General features: G+C 38.4%; 1 long non-coding RNA gene across 1 annotated transcript in view; it reads left to right on the top strand.

Annotated features, from left to right (window-relative positions):
- Positions 1–9,421: 9,421 nt before the first annotated feature.
- The window catches only part of LOC122241407, a 249,586-nt gene continuing 243,206 nt past the window's right edge, over positions 9,422–15,801 (top strand). Inside the window, exon 1 of the long non-coding RNA XR_006221537.1 lies at positions 9,422–9,529. This is a non-coding gene — a long non-coding RNA (uncharacterized LOC122241407). The remainder of the gene's footprint in view (positions 9,530–15,801) is intronic.

Here is a 15,801-nt window from a genome sequence, read left to right as displayed (position 1 = left end):
GAAGTAAGGACTGGATAGATAATTTCAGCATGTAAATTTTGTAAGCATCCCCAACAAGTAACCTATTCTTAAAACAGGCCCATGCTTTACTGTCTGCGTCCACGGTCAAGGACCTCCAAAAGAGGTAATTAAAAAATAATACCTGCTTAGAAAACTTACACTCTTTCTTGTTCATGTTATAAATATAACAAATTCCCTGTTTGGTGTTTCAACCCCCTTCACTTCTCTCTTAATTTTTCATTACTCTCAAGTGGAATCATTACTTCAATTAAATATGCTTCGTGACTTGTTCACTCAACTTTCAGGCCACTCTGATTGCACCTGGCGCCCTCTGGCCACTTCCAGGCCCCTGGTTCCTCCACGCCCAGCGGGCCTCCGGGCTCCGCTTTGCTTCCGCTTCCGCTTCCGCTTGCAGTGAGTGATGCCTGCCGGTCCTCCTTCTTCCCGCGTTGAAGTAAGTGATGTTTACCTGGTAGATAGTGCTCTGGGGTCTGGGGCTACTGTATTAAAGAAGACAGGGCCTATGCCCTTGGGAATTTGGTCTGCGCTTCGGAAATTCTGGCTGTCTTGTTCCTCCACTTGAGGTCTTTCATGATCCCCTCCCAGCACTGGACGACTGCGTGGCAGAAGTCATTTTTTTGTTTGTATCCAGCGTGGAAAAGCATGATTGGTAAATAAGTGCTTTATAAATGTGCGGTGAATGAATGATTCGGTCCAGTCCAGCCACTCCCTGAGATTGTGTATAAAGCTGTACTGATAATAACTTACATTTATTTGGAGGTTTCAGATTGTAAAATGCTTTCACATACCTTACCTCATTTGATCCTCATTATTTTTCTAATGAAGTAAATGAAGCTGTTAGAAGCCCGCAGATGAATAAACAGGGGAGCTCAGCACCAGGCTCCCACAGCTATTGTGCAAGGAAGGGGAGGCCTTGGAACACTGCTCTTTCCACCACATCACATGTCTTATTTGTGTAACGTCTTTAGTATTGGTTGTTTCTTTCCCTCGGACCCGTGGCTCTCATGTTTTATTCATCAGAGTTAGAGTTACCTGGAAAGCTTGTTAAAACAGATTTTGGACTCGAACCCTAGTAGGGTCCTGATACAGTAGGTCTGGAGTAAGGCCCAATAATTTGCATTTTTAACAAGTTGCCCGTTATCTTCACACTGTGAGGATGACCATCTTACAGTCATAAAAGTCTTGAAGAGCAAACATGGTTTTCTAGCTCCTCAGTCGTTCGGTTATCCTTGTTCAGTTATCGTCACACAATTGCTTTGTTGTGTCATTTTAACAACTAACTCACTGTCGGGGAGTTCTTTTTTCATTCTGGAATCAAGTTTTATGCAGTTGAAATAGATTTCACTTGTTTTATGGCAAAGATTCAGAACAGCTGTGTGGGCTCTTCTCATACTTATTTAGTAAGTGTTTCTCAACTTGTTTTTCAACAAGTGTGGTCCAACAACCACATGCAATAGCATCATCAGGGTGCTTAAGAGAAATACCCATTTCTGGGGCCCAGCTTTGAACCACGAAGTCAGGCTCCGTGGGGTTGGGGCCTAGTAATAAGCCTGTTAACAAGTGCCTGAGGTGAGTCAATTATATACCAGAGTTCCAAACCTCTGCACTAAAACCATTTTAAGATTCTTTTTTCACTTGTATCTCCTCCTAGATGAAAAACTCAAGCTTCTTTAAGTTTCCCTCCTAAAGTTAATTTTCCAGATTTTCTCTGAACCCTCTCCAACTTGTTTGAGTAGCAGGGGATGAATTTTTGGGCATGTTTTCAAAGAGTTCTACATGCCGTTTCCATGTGTGGGTTTCTGCCCAGTATTTACAGAGAAGTTTTTAAATAGGCAGTAAAGTTTTGGAAAGTGACTACTGAAGATGTGAAATGGACTAAGCAAGGAAAATTTAAAAAGTTGCCTTAACTTTCTTTCACATAAGATGCCTTTGAATTTTATATTTAATCTTCAGCCTGAAACTTGGTTTTCCATAATTATTATCTTGAATGAACCTGACTCTGCAAACACTACTTAAAAATATTTTATATATTTTAGGTCTCAAAGTCCTCCAGATCCTCTTCACTGACTATGGTTCATGAATTTTCATTGGGGAAATAACATTGTTTCAGGGAATACTTTTTTATTTTGGAGTAGATCCTTAGCACTACATCTATGAGTTTGTTTTGTTTTTCCAAGTTAGTGTTTTCAAGATAGTGGGAATTGCCTTTTTGGTTTAGGAAACTGTTTCTTTCAAGGGTCCTGGGAATTCTGGAGTGACTAGAGTGGCAGATCTGTAATTGGTCTGGAGTAGCTGATCTGCACAATTGCTTCACAGGCCTTGAAAGTAACATTTTTTTGGCTCGTGTCAACAATAGATGTCAGCTTATTCTCAGCACACCCAGGAGTTCATAAGATTTAGTAGAAGGGTGGGAAGCTCTCATATCATCTCTAACCCTGACCCTCGTGTCACCCTCTTCCACATTTGAAGATGCTCGTGATTACATTGGACCCACCTGGATAATCCAGGCTAATCACCCTATCTTAAGGTCAGCTGATCAGTTCATTCTTTTTGCAAACAGAATTACCCTTTACCTTGTAAGGTAACATCTTCACAGGTTTCAGGTATTAGGATGTGGACATCTTTAGAGGACTATTATTCTGCCTACTATAGATTCCATTTTTAGAAATGGCTAATAATGATAATTTAAATTCTCAAATTTAGGAGAGGACAGTAATAACAACATCACCTGGGAACTTCTTAAATATGCAAATATCAAGTTCTACCCTAGATGTACTGGGTCTGAAACTCAAGGACTGGGGCTTGGCTGTCTGTCTTTTAATGAGCCCTCTGGTTGGTTCTGATGGACACTAATGTTTAAGAATCACTGTTTTAAGTAATATAAGGAACCTGAATAAAAATTCAGGCTAATTCTCTATTTTGGCTTAAGACTGTCAGTTGATAAACAACTATACATTTTACTTAGAATTGAAGATTCCAGAAACCTAAAGGGTTCTAGAGGTGCCGTGGAACCTCTGAGGATGCACACACACCAAGCAATACATGACAGTTCGATCTTCTCAATCCCACATTGACCTAAGCAGCTTGATTTGTATTATTATTATTAAGTTTGGCAGGGGTGGCGAGGTTGGATAACATTTCTATTGGAGAGAGTTACCACTGGTAAATTTTTTTTCTGGAAATGACTATATGTGTTGGATATTATTTACGACTTTATGAATTAGGTCTAGCAGAAGTATCCCACATTCTTGCTGTTGACTTTTGCTGCAGGTTTAGCTCAGAGAAAATGCAGAGCAACCTAGAACCTTGTAGCATGTTTAGATAAGAAAAAATATCCAAGACTGTCCATTCACCTTTAAAACCAACAAAAAACTTTGTCTTTAGTTTATCTCATGCAAACAGAGCCTCTGAGGCAGTGATGGACTTCCCCAAAGTCCCATAACTAGAAAGTGGAGTTAATATGACATTATACAGCCTATGGAGGAGTCATCAGCTTATTTGTGGCAGATGATGGTATCTGCATGGAAAGTTGGCCACTAAAAAACACCAAAAAACAAAACAAACCATAAAAACAACCAAAAATTAAAGGCTTGTCCAGTTGCTGTTTGTCTAAAGCTGACATCTGAGAAGAACTTTCCCAGGGACAGGCAGCACCTGGAATTACCAAGTGTAAATATAATAGGAAGAAATAAGCATGAAAGGAGCTTGAAAAATCCATGGTTTGAGAGTGTGCTTCTTACAGCTTTGTGGGAGGACCTAGTTTTTTCTTTAACATGCAGAAGTCTTCAGAGTTAAAGCAGCAAGGGGACCTGTCTAGGCCTCCTGCCCTTCTCAGATTTCTTCCCTTCTTCCATGATCTTTCTTGTTCACTCCATATCTGCAAAGTGACCATCCTGAATCTGGTTTTCCTGTTATTTTAAGACCTTTTGGATTTACATAAAGTTTTCAAAGTATTTTCCAATAAAGCACTCAACATTTAAAAATATTAATTAAAACATGTGACAGGCACTCTTATAAATCCTGCTGTTACAAGGCTGAGCCAAATCGACAGAATTTCAGGTCTCACTGAGTTTAAATAAGGCCACATATTTCCATGTCTTCCACTGCTGGATTACGCCAATGCTTTTGTTGTCATTGTTGTTGCCTTCCACTAGTCCAGTTGCTCTAACCACTTTATAATGTTACCTATTGCTTTCACATTTATCTCTGATGTGCACAGATTTTGAAAGCTAACTTTATAATGGTCTGAAATCATATGCTATTTTAGGAAGGATTATTTAGATTATATTTCCAACTGCCTTCAGGCTGTTTCCATTTTTATATGGGCGGCTTCCTCTGTTTTCTGAATCTAGTTAGGCTTGAGAGGCATCATGAAATAGGTCAGATGAACTTGGATTTGGATCTTAGTGTTGCCCCTCCTTCTCTATAGATAGATGTAGAATATATGTATGTATAAACTTGGGAATTGCGATGTAATATTTCTAAGCCTCAGTTTTCTCAGTTAAAATGGATTGTATAATTACCACATGAGGTGGTTGGGAAGATTAAAGTATGTATATGATGATGTATATGTATAGCTACACATATGGAGAGATATTTAAAACCATGACTCACACATAATGGGTGCTCCATAAGTATGACTCCACATCCCCACCTCTTCCTTGTCAATTATTCTTATGAAATATGAACTCTTGGTTTTCTCCTCAGCCCCATCACTGTAAGTCGTGTGTGAAGATCCCTACATTTGTCTGGTATTGCTTTGTTGGCCCCAACCCTTGACTTGTAATCTTTCTACAGGGTTGATTTCAGCGCGTTAACTCCCACTCATAGGTGTGTGTTGTATACTTCTTTCCCCTTGCAGTACTCTGTCTGGATTTATTCTTGCTTTACATCTATGTTACCTTGACAGTACTACCTCCATCATCTGCCTTGCAAAATCTGTTCACGCTGGTGCTACTTGTTGCTTTTCTTTCCTTAGATGCACCGTGCTCAATTTTACCTCTGAGTCTTTGCTTATGCTGCGGTAGGATTGTAAATTGTACTGGAGGCAACCTTAACGTCTAAGCATTTTCTCTCAAAATTCACTAATATGCTGCCTATGCTTAATATGACTTATAGGGTCTCTTTGGTTGTAAGCTACAGAAATCAAATGAGCTTAGGCCAAAAAAGTACATTATTATGGAATCCAAGTACAGTTTGTATAACTAAACTGTGGGAGGACAGGGATTCAGCAGAATGCTTTGAACAGCTGGAACCAGAGGCTAGATGTGCCTCAGGACTTACGCCATCTCCTCACTGGTTCTCTCACCCTCTGGTTTCATACTGTCACTGCAGGCTTGGTTCTTTCACATCTTTGGCCCTCCAAAAAGCCTCCATCAAAGGCTCCTCCAAAGAGGGGAGACTGACTTTTTTCAAAGGACTCTGATTGGTCTGGCTAAGGTCAGGTGCCATTTCCTGTACTGTTTAACTTTGTCGTGGGAACATGGTGTAGAAGTATGTAACTTCCTGTTGTAGTTGTGTGCTAGTGTGTGTGTGGGGGTGAAGTGGGGGGAGGGGTATGGCTGGGAGCTATTCCCAGGTGAAGAGAAGGAAGAATGCTAGATGTCAAAACCATAGGTGTGTTATTAACAAAATCTTTGGATGTTTGGGGGTGAATTTGTTGTGCTCTTTTGAATTTGTCATTCTCGAAGGTAGCACCATCTTTATACAACAGCTCCTTTGATATTAATGAGAGAGATGTTATATTGATCTTGATGGTTCACTGGCATGCCTAAAGAGACATTTATTATATGATTATAATTCTACTTGCAAGGGCTTTATGTGAGTGAACTTGGGAATATAATTAATTATTATGTTCTGGATGTAACCACCAGACATTTAGATAATATTCATAATTGTGTCACACGGTTTCAGCTTAAGGTTTCACCTGTTTGAACATAAACTTGTTCTTCAACAAAGTAACTTATGAAATCATCTTCTATATTGACCACTGATTATACATAGCTGCTGCTGAGCACTGGATAGCCTACCAATAATACTCCCTGACAGTATTTTCATATCTTGATCAGCCTTTATTTTAGATGGTCTTTTGGTACATTGAATATTACAAAGAACAAGAGTAGTTATTACAGAACAAATCAAATCTTTATTCTGTAAAATAGAATCACATTCTTTTGGTAAAGGAAGTTGTTTCTAGTCATATACTGAAGTTCTACTTAGCTTTGCAGTACCTTTTCATCTTAATGAGACTCTCGAAATTTAAGAAAATCTTGATTAAATTTGTATCTATTGAAATTAAAAAGGAAACAAAAGAAATATCAGCATCTGAATCAGACTTCAGGTTTCTAATGACCCTATGCGTTTTTCTTTCTCTAAATTTAATAACTGAAATGAAATGTTAGTACTTAACAGTCGGACTCCTCTATGATTTTGGTTATCTTACTAAATAAGCTGCTGACACAGCATGGGAGCTTGTGAAGGATAAAAAAAGATCGTCTCTGGTCTGAGCTAAGACACCCTCTCCTACTGCTTTGCCTTACATATGCCTGTGTGGGGCTAAACATCTGGTAGACCACTTATTATTTGTGAATGAGGGCAATTATCCCTGGCACAGGTGTGTTATCCTCTGAAAGATCTTATTTCATTCTAATATAGACATGTCTACAAATAATTTATGAGATACACTTATTTTATAGTCATTTTTCCCATGGAGAATAATTGCTAAGCTGTTTTTCACTTTTTCTTCTTTCTTTCCTAAAGTTTTGGGCTGCAACATCTTTTATCAAAGATGAAAATTATAGAATATTTGGTGAATATAAGTACTAAATAAGACACTGGTCTTTCTCTGTAAATCTTAGAGAAGACACTATAATTTCCCCGAATCTGTTTCAAGACCACATCACCCTGTAGTCCATGGGTTCTTGGCAGTAGCCCTTGGTAGCACTTTCCTTCAGTTTTTGGCCACACTATGTGTCTTTTTTGATGTCACCAGTGGATATGGAAGTCTAGTGCTCAGCATCATGTTCATTCACTTCTTTGTGAGCTTCCCTCATGTTTTGTTCTTTGATGCATAGCTTGATTCTGTGGACACTTGCCTGAAAATTAAGGAACTCCTAATTCTTTGAAAATCAAAAAGTATCATTTGCATTTTGCAAGTTTGCAAATAATTAATATAGTCATTAACAGACATGGCAGGACTTTAGACTCATTCCCTAACAGGCAGCATTCTTTTTCAAGTCCATTCTACATTATTTGAAAATGGAAACAATGGAATCTTTCCTCTCTACAGGGTCTGTGTTGTTCCATATAGAGTATCTTTGATGGATATTTACACATTGAGATGTTTATAACATGAAAAAGAAATTATGGGTCAAAAGCAGTGCTTAGTAGGCAGATTATTTTGGATAAATCATTTAACCTCGTTGAATTCAGCAAACTGGTTAAGCATATGGACTCTAGAAACACAGACCTGGGTTTGAGTACTGGCTTTGTCCCATTACTCACTATATGACTTACCTTAAACTTCAGTTTTCTAAATATAAAATGGGGATAAAAATCATGTTAACATAAGATAAATTTGTCTAGAATGTTTAGCTCAATGCTTTATAAGGCATTAAATTATTATCAAGTGCTCACTGCATATTAATCATTACATTGGTAAGTATGAAATGAAAATAATACCTGCCTTGCCTATCTCAGAGGTTATTAAAAGTACCAAGTGGTGACATATGTATAAAGCACTACTACATAATAAGAGGCTTTTTTTAAAAATGTTTTGTAAGCTGTAACTACACTGTGTAAAAGAATCCTTGCTTTTAGCAGTGCCAAAATTTTGGACATTCTTGTTCACTATTGTATCCGTAGCACTTAGCATGGTATCAGACACAAGGTAGGAGTTCCAGAAGTTCTTGTTGAATGAAGTAATTGTGTTGCTTATTTTACCACTTAAAAAAATAATTTTTTTTAATGTTTATTTCTGAGAGAGAGAGAGAGAGAGAGCGCGCATGCCAGAGCAGGAGCCGGGAAGGGGCAGAGAGAGAGGGAGACACAGAATCCAAAGCAGGCTCCAGGCTCTGAGCTATCAGCACAGAGCCCCACTGGGGGCTTGAACTCACAAACCACAAGATCGTGACCTGACCTGAAGTCAGATGCTTAACTGACTGAGCCACCCAGGTGCCCCTATCACTTTTCAAAGCATAAAACAAATTCTAATCCTTTCTTTTACCAGTGAGGTTTTCAAATTTCCTTGGTTGGAAATCACTGGAAAAAAATTAAGATTAAATTCTCGGTTTTCCTCTTTTGAAGGTGTGGAGAAGGAGTCAACCCAAATATAATGAAGTATCCTTAAAGGTGAAATAAAAGCAAATTAAAAGGTATCCTCACCTTTAATTTCTGCAGTCTTTCAGTTGGTATGGAGTGGATTTGACTAGCAACAGAATAAAAGTGGAAAGTCTGCTGGGCTGATAATCAGAACTGGAGATCAGCTGAGTCAGGGTTAGCAGTTAGGTGGCTTTGTGTTCACTGAGAAAAAAGATAACTGATTTTAAAGGCTACTCCTTATCTTGCTTTCACTTTTCCCTCAAAAGAGAGAAGTAGAGCACTAAAAGAAAAGTTTTCACACAATCAAAAGAAAGGAGGTGGAGGGGAAAGAGAGGAACCATTTCTTAATGGCCAAAAAATAATACAATCTTTGTTGCAATGAATGTAGTTTAAATGTGTTGTGTATGTAGTTTCTTATGGACCTGAAATATTCTTCCAAAAAATTTGTTCACCCATCCTCTCCATAACTTTTTTCCCTGCCAAACTATACTCCTGTCTCCTATCGAGGGCTGAGTGGACAGTGACACAGGATCATTTTTGGTTTTGGTTCCAAATAATGTTTCTGTTTGTGAATGAAGAGATCATTGGAACCCTAGAGCTTGTCTGATTTAGATTAAATGTCAATATTGATTAAGTAATCTAGTAGTTCTCAACCTGAGTTGAGCATCCTGTTTACTAGAGAAACTTCTTAAAACTACAGAAAGGATCCTCTTCAAGACCCCTTTATTCAGGAAACTGGGGAGTTAAGGGTGAAAGAGGCTGGGGGCTTGCATTTTGAAGGCATTCTAACACAGGTGACTCTGATCATGGCCACCACTGACCTGGTTCAATGTAGCTATTTTTACAAATGAGGAATTTTGAACCAAGAGAAGGGAAGTGATTTCTTTAAGTGTATGCTAACCACCTATTGAAGAGTTCCCAATGCTTTAAGACAAGGGTTCGGAAAATGCACAGCCCAGAGGTGTGTATTTATTAGGGCAATTGAAGAGATTCTGTACCTGAGCAAAGGCTAGAGTCCCTAACAGATAATGAGTAAATCTTTAGTACTGAACTTTTTCTTTTCCTCACTCAGATCTCCCAGCCATTTGCTCCCAAATAGCATGTGACAGCATTGCTGGAATTGGTAGGAGCTCAAGCATAGTGAAAAAGAAATTAATGCTTCACCTGCTGGAAACAAATGCAAGAAATGGTGAGACTTTCATGTCTCCTTATGTAACCTGTGTTCTTATTAGTTGGGGCTTTGAGTGTAAACCTAAATATTAGTTATCTTTCTCCCATTAATTATTGTCACACAGATTTAAAGGGTCAGAGACTTGGAAGTTAATGCCTCATTCAGTGTGGGAAAAGTAACACTATGCACTTTGGCTGCTGTTTTTCTTTCTGGCTGACTGCAGACCAATTGTGTCTGCCCTATCTCAGCTGGCTGGAAAGATGCTAATTTGCATAGGATGGCAATTTTCATGGTGGGAAGGGGCAGCTTCAAACTCACTCTTGGTTTCAGGTGAGACTGTGGATCTCAGAACTTATGCCCAGTGTATCCATCATGTTTTGTACCAATTCTTTTTCTGTATAAAAGATAATCTTTGTGTGCTTCCTCACTATGACCATATTGGATTTCTCTTGTGGCAAGCAGTTTTCTTTCCTGCAAACTAAAGAAAGTCCAAAGCTTCTTGTATTGTTTTGTTCAGAGGCAAGTGATGAACCATGGGGTTGGGAGTCTTAAAAAAAAAAAAACAAAAACAAAAGCAAAAATTGAGGTTCAGGTCTTAGCTAGCTGTGAGGCTTGAGCATGTTAAGTTTTCAGAGTCTTAGATTCATCATAAAATAAGAATAATAGTAGATACTTGGCTTATCACATAGATTAAATGAGGAATTTGAAGGTGAAATGGTAAAGCAAGCAATTACAATTTGTTGTAATAAAAAAAAAACTACATTCACTTTTGATCATTTCCAACATTGATTGTGATTCTCAGTGGGAAATGAATTCTGCCATTGGACTCCTTGAGGAAATGGTACTTCTTCTATGGAACCTTTATTAAAAATCGTGTCCCAGGTGAAGAATACACTTAAAAGAAAGTGAGGAGCCGGTTCTTAACAGGTGGTGAGATCTTATAAAGACACCACCAAGCACGTGGACAGATCAGCGGGAAAGCATCATCTGGCAGTCAGAGAAGGAACAGTGGCTGGATATGCTCACCTGGCAGTGGACAGGTGGAGAGGCAGCAGGAGAGCAACACCATTGGCTCCAATACTTGACATTAATCACATTCCTATGGAAATGCTGCAATTTTTACAGCATACTCATAGAAGGAAACTGTCAAATTCTATTGGATGTTTACTTACACTTTATTTAAGGATCAAACAAATAAGTTAAACCACCAAACGATTTTATCCTAGTAACATCCTGAAACAGAATGGAGAAATAATAAGTTTATCATAGTGACCAAACCTTGAGAATTCTATAATGGTTTGAGGGCATGGCCTCTCTTTTGTGGTAAGAAATTTTTTTGCAGGAAAAATGCTGGCTAGTATACAGCCTGTTTCTTAAAATGTAACGCTTACCCTCAGACAGCAATTTAATTTTCTCTGGGGTCACTGGAGGGTGTTGATTCTAGCAAAAGGATTTTACTTCTTTGCCTGTTGAGGGAGCAGAGTGGCAGGCATGAATAGAGTGACAGAATAATTTGCTCAGGCAATGCAACTCGATGGCTTGCTTCTAAACCCTTTGGTTCACACCACAGAGGTTATCCACAGAGGGAAGGTTGATTCTCTTGAAGACTGTGGAGGTTGGCCGGATAAATATTTAGTAAGAATTTATTAATGAATAGTATTTCTATTGCCTGCTTCTTAATGTGCCCATTATCTTCAGGCTTCTGTTGCAATACTCATAATTTGTTGTTCATGAATGACAAGTCTTAAGCAGGTGGTTCCAGGTTGGCTTCGCAGTTGAACATCATCATCAAAGATCTGGGCTCCTATAATCTTTCTGCTTTGTTATACTAAATACGTTGAAAGTATCTCCCCTCATAGTCTCAGGATGACCTGTTGTAGCTCCAAGCATCATTTTAAAGTAGGGAACAGGGTTAGGAGAAGGGAGGCCTTTCTCTTCCATGTCTTCTATCATGCAAGAAAAGTATTCCCAGGAGTCCCTCAAGGCTACTTTGACTAAATTTCATTGACCAGGATCAGATTACATGTCTGTCTAACCATTCATTGGCAAAGGACAATGGGATTTTCATGATTACCTTACATGGTTTCGATTCATATTGGGGTTAGGGAAATTCTGTCTCCCACAACAAAACTGGGGTTTTGTTTAAAAGGAACAAGTAGCAAATAGCTATGATTAGTGTCTGCCACATTCTTTAATGGCAGAACATGTATCATATTATGATAGCTCTCTTGAAGCATCTAGAATAATGCTTGATACATGGAAAAGACTCAAGAAATTCTTAAATAAATGGTAAATGCATGATTCTAGAGAGCCAATCAATAACAAAGAGTTGGGTCCGATAATAGATTGCATTTATTGGGCAACTAACATATTCCAGGTAATGTATATTATTTCTCATTTTTACAGCTACTCGGTAAGGTGAGTTTTAAGATCTCCATTTTATTATTGAGAAACTAAGGCAAAGAGAGCTTGAGTAACTAAGGTCATAAGTGTAGAAGGTGGTAACTATGTGTTTCCAAATCCTGCCTTCTTCTATAATACTATAGTGCTTCTCTGTGTTGGGACATGATTTTTGGTTTACCTGGGCTTGCCTTAATTAATAATTCTAATTAGTGTCCTCCAGGCTTAGAGAATCTCTGGTAGATATTGAAGACTTTAGCTTATATCTTCTGACCCATGTCTATAAATGAATCAAACTGAATGGGAATATAGCAGGCAAAAATGAAATGTAGGTAATGTATCAGTTTCTTACAGCTAAATTTGAGACTGTGAAAAACAAGCTACTTAAGTTAGAAGAGAGGATATGTGGAATAAAACTTACTATTTCTTGTCAGTAGAGCTAAAGATAATTTGGATTTGGTAATCTGGGGCTTCACAAGAAAATTACCATCAATTCTTAACCTGGACCACTGCAAGAGCTACATATATTTGGGTCTTTCTCCAAATGGCAGCCTGAGTGATTTTTCTTAAAATTACGTCTTTTGTCATTCATCAGCTTAAAATTTTCAATGGCTTCTTACTGTACTTAGAATTAAGACTAATGTGATACTTGGGGCGCCTGTGTGCCTCAGTCAGTTAAGCGTGGACTTCGGCTCAGGTCATGATCGCACAGTTTGTGAGTTCAAGCCCCACATCGGGCTCTGTGCTGGCAGCTCAGAGACTGGAGCCTGTGTCTCCCTCTCTCTCTGTTCCTTCCCCACTTCTCTTTCTCTCTCTCAAAAATAAACAAACATTAAAAAAAATCTTATGTCTCATTATACTTTAATGTTCTGATGCTCCATTCAAACTAGCCTTCTATCCCTCCATCCTCACCTTGCACCACTCTGCCCTCCAAATGCTTTTGTGTCATTTTACTTCCCACACTGACCAAGTTCCCTCCTACCAAAGACACACTGCTCCTTGACTGGAAAGGTCTTCCTGATGCCAGTTTAACTTATCCTCAGCCTTCAGGGCTCATGTGTCAATTCCCTCATAGTTGTGTCCTGTTGTGTCCACCCCCCCCCCCAACACATATTTTGTATTCTTTATTTTGTATTCTCTTGAATTCAGTTCCCTTTCCTTTCTAGCAGTTATGTCCACTTTGTGGTTATACTAAATCTGCTGACTGTTGGATTGATGGCTGCCTCTCTTTACAAGGCAGTAAGGTATAGTGGTGAAGAGCATGGATGACAGAGCCAAATGACCTGTGTTCCAAGTGCAGCTCTAAAACTTAACTATGTGACATAGAGCGAACTACTTTCCGTGTCTCAGTTTCCTTAACTGTAAAATGGGGTATGTAATAGTATCCACTTCTCATAGGGTTGTGAGAATCTAATAGGTTAAAACATATGCGAATTACTTGGAACAGTGCCTGACATCTTGTAAGCACTATTTAACATGATCAGCTCCGTGAGAACAGGGACCATGTCTACTGAACTCACCAATGTAATCTTACCATAACCTCACCAGAGAGCACAGTACCTGCATATAGTAAATGCACAGCAAACATTTGTTAGGTGAATAGATGAAGATAGGGTCAACTACTTTAGTACATATATCACTTTGTTTTCCTCACACTTGTAGTCTTTCCATAGGACACAATAAAGAAGACATTATGTTAGCTAACTTGACAATAAATTATATTAAAAAAAAAGCTACAACTCGCTTTTGTAGCTTGGAAATGCTAGACCTTAATATCCATCTATGCTATTGGAAAAGTTAATTAAATCTTTAAAGTTTTGTTTTGATACTGAAGGGCACTGTTGTTTGAATCAGGATAGACTTCCAGCTCATGTGGGCAGGGTCTTCTCTGAAGTCCATTATAGCTCTAAAGTAGGGCCCAATTTACTTCTTTATATTTTCAAACTTGCAATTAGATTTGACTGTCTCAGTGAATCTCTTCATTTTCTTTTCTCCTATTGGAGAGTCCCCAAATTTGTACTATGTAATTGGTTGGCCTTCAGAAATTTACTGAATTTCCTGGCAGGACTATTAATAAACAAGGTAGATATTTTCATCATTTTCACTCATTTTATCTTTAGCCTCATTGTTTTTCCTCTATAATGTGGGTGGTCTCTGCCCATAGACCCTTTGAACTCCTGTGTAAAGAAGATAGGCAAACAAATTACATTACTGACCCATCAGTCAGCAGGTGGAAGGGCTTGGGTTATTGGTTCATTGATTCTTTTACTTATGAATTTTATCTGTATGACAAGTAGGAATTCTGAGCTTAAGGTCATGAAGACTATTATAATAGTTGAGATAAGAGAAGCTGTTGATTGAACCTTGATGGGACAAGATTCAGGGAGCAGGTGGTGGGGTAGGAGGGTAGGGTAAGAAAGAAAAGAAGAATGAGACTGAGAAGAAGAGGGCTGATGAGTAAAAGAAAAAAAATAAAAGTAAATCCTTTAGAAACATCCTCTAAAAATGTCAGCCAGTACAGACAAGCTTTTCCCTTACTGGCAATAATGCATCTGAAATGCATTATTTAGAGAAGACAATATTACCAAAGTCAACATGTATGGTGACAACTTGCCTTGTTCCAGAAGAAAAAAAAAAAAAAAAACACAACGATGTGGAAGTGCTTCAAGTAAATGAAAATGAATCCAGTTCATAATCAAGTAAAAATGTTACGGGTCCAGAGCCAGAGAATATTCTTATAGTGGGCTTTTTTCAGCACCCTAAATTTAACCAGATGGAATGCTTTTTAAAGCACCACCCTACTCAAACTTTGGAAGTGGAGAATTTGTCTTTTAATGGTAAATTTGCATTCCATCAAGAGATGGAACACATCATCCTCAGCTTACTTATTACCCAGAAATAAATTATAATTTAATTTATCTTACTTTATGGTCTATGATGAATACGTAGATTTTAGAAAATTTATTTCAGACGTGATCCAGTAGAGGTATACAAACAACATGGGTCGAGGCACATTAAAAATGCAAAAACTCCGTTTCTGGTATACTCAAAGCCATGTAACCACAAATTCTTGTTGGTTTTAATATGAATATCCTATTTCACAAACCCCAAATAGTGAGGTTAGAGAGAGAATACTCATATACTGAATATGGAAAAATTAATGCAGCTGGATTATTAGTAAGGGAGGATCTAGTTGCTGAAATGCAAATGGGTCAACAGCAAGTTAATACAATCCAACAGAGAACCATGGGGTCTGTCAAAAATTCTTGATTTGGAAACAGTCCCATATTTTGCTGAAATAGAATCTTGATTTTCTGATAGCTATGACAAGTGGAAGCTGTAGTGGTGGTACAATGGGCTCTGCTTTTATCAGTCAGCAGGTTGACTTAGATGTCTGTTGGTACTAGGAATAAAGACACAATTTTAACAGTCAACAAGTATTTATTGAATGCCAAAATATATGTCAAGCACTGTGGTAGACCCTGGGAATGTGAGAGGTGGTAGATATAAATGCAACTAAGACATTTGCTTATTCTTATGAAATTAACAAGTTCAGTGAAGAATTCAGACATGAAAGCAGTCATATTGCGATGCAGGCTTTACTTAAAATTTGCACACCATGCAAAGGGGCTCAGTGGAGCTGTTGTTATTCCTGGGGTAAATGAAGGAAAGTCTGTCAGAGAATATTACATTTGAACTGACCCTTTGCAGGTGATTAGGACATTGGGCTTAGCCAAGAAGGAGGAGGCAGAAAGAGCAGTCAGGCAGAAGAGTATTTCCAAAAGCTAGGAGTTTTGATATCTTGCCTAGGAATGACAGGTGAGTAAATGGGGCTGGATCAGAGTGTGTGAAAGGGATAACATCATTACTTTTGAGCCACAGGACAATCC

The sequence above is a fragment of the Panthera tigris genome, chromosome C1 (assembly GCF_018350195.1).
Source record: "Panthera tigris isolate Pti1 chromosome C1, P.tigris_Pti1_mat1.1, whole genome shotgun sequence".
Lineage (NCBI taxonomy): Eukaryota > Metazoa > Chordata > Mammalia > Carnivora > Felidae > Panthera > Panthera tigris.
The sequence above is the reverse complement of the archived record's forward strand: the minus strand, read 5'-3'. Positions and strand labels throughout refer to the sequence as shown.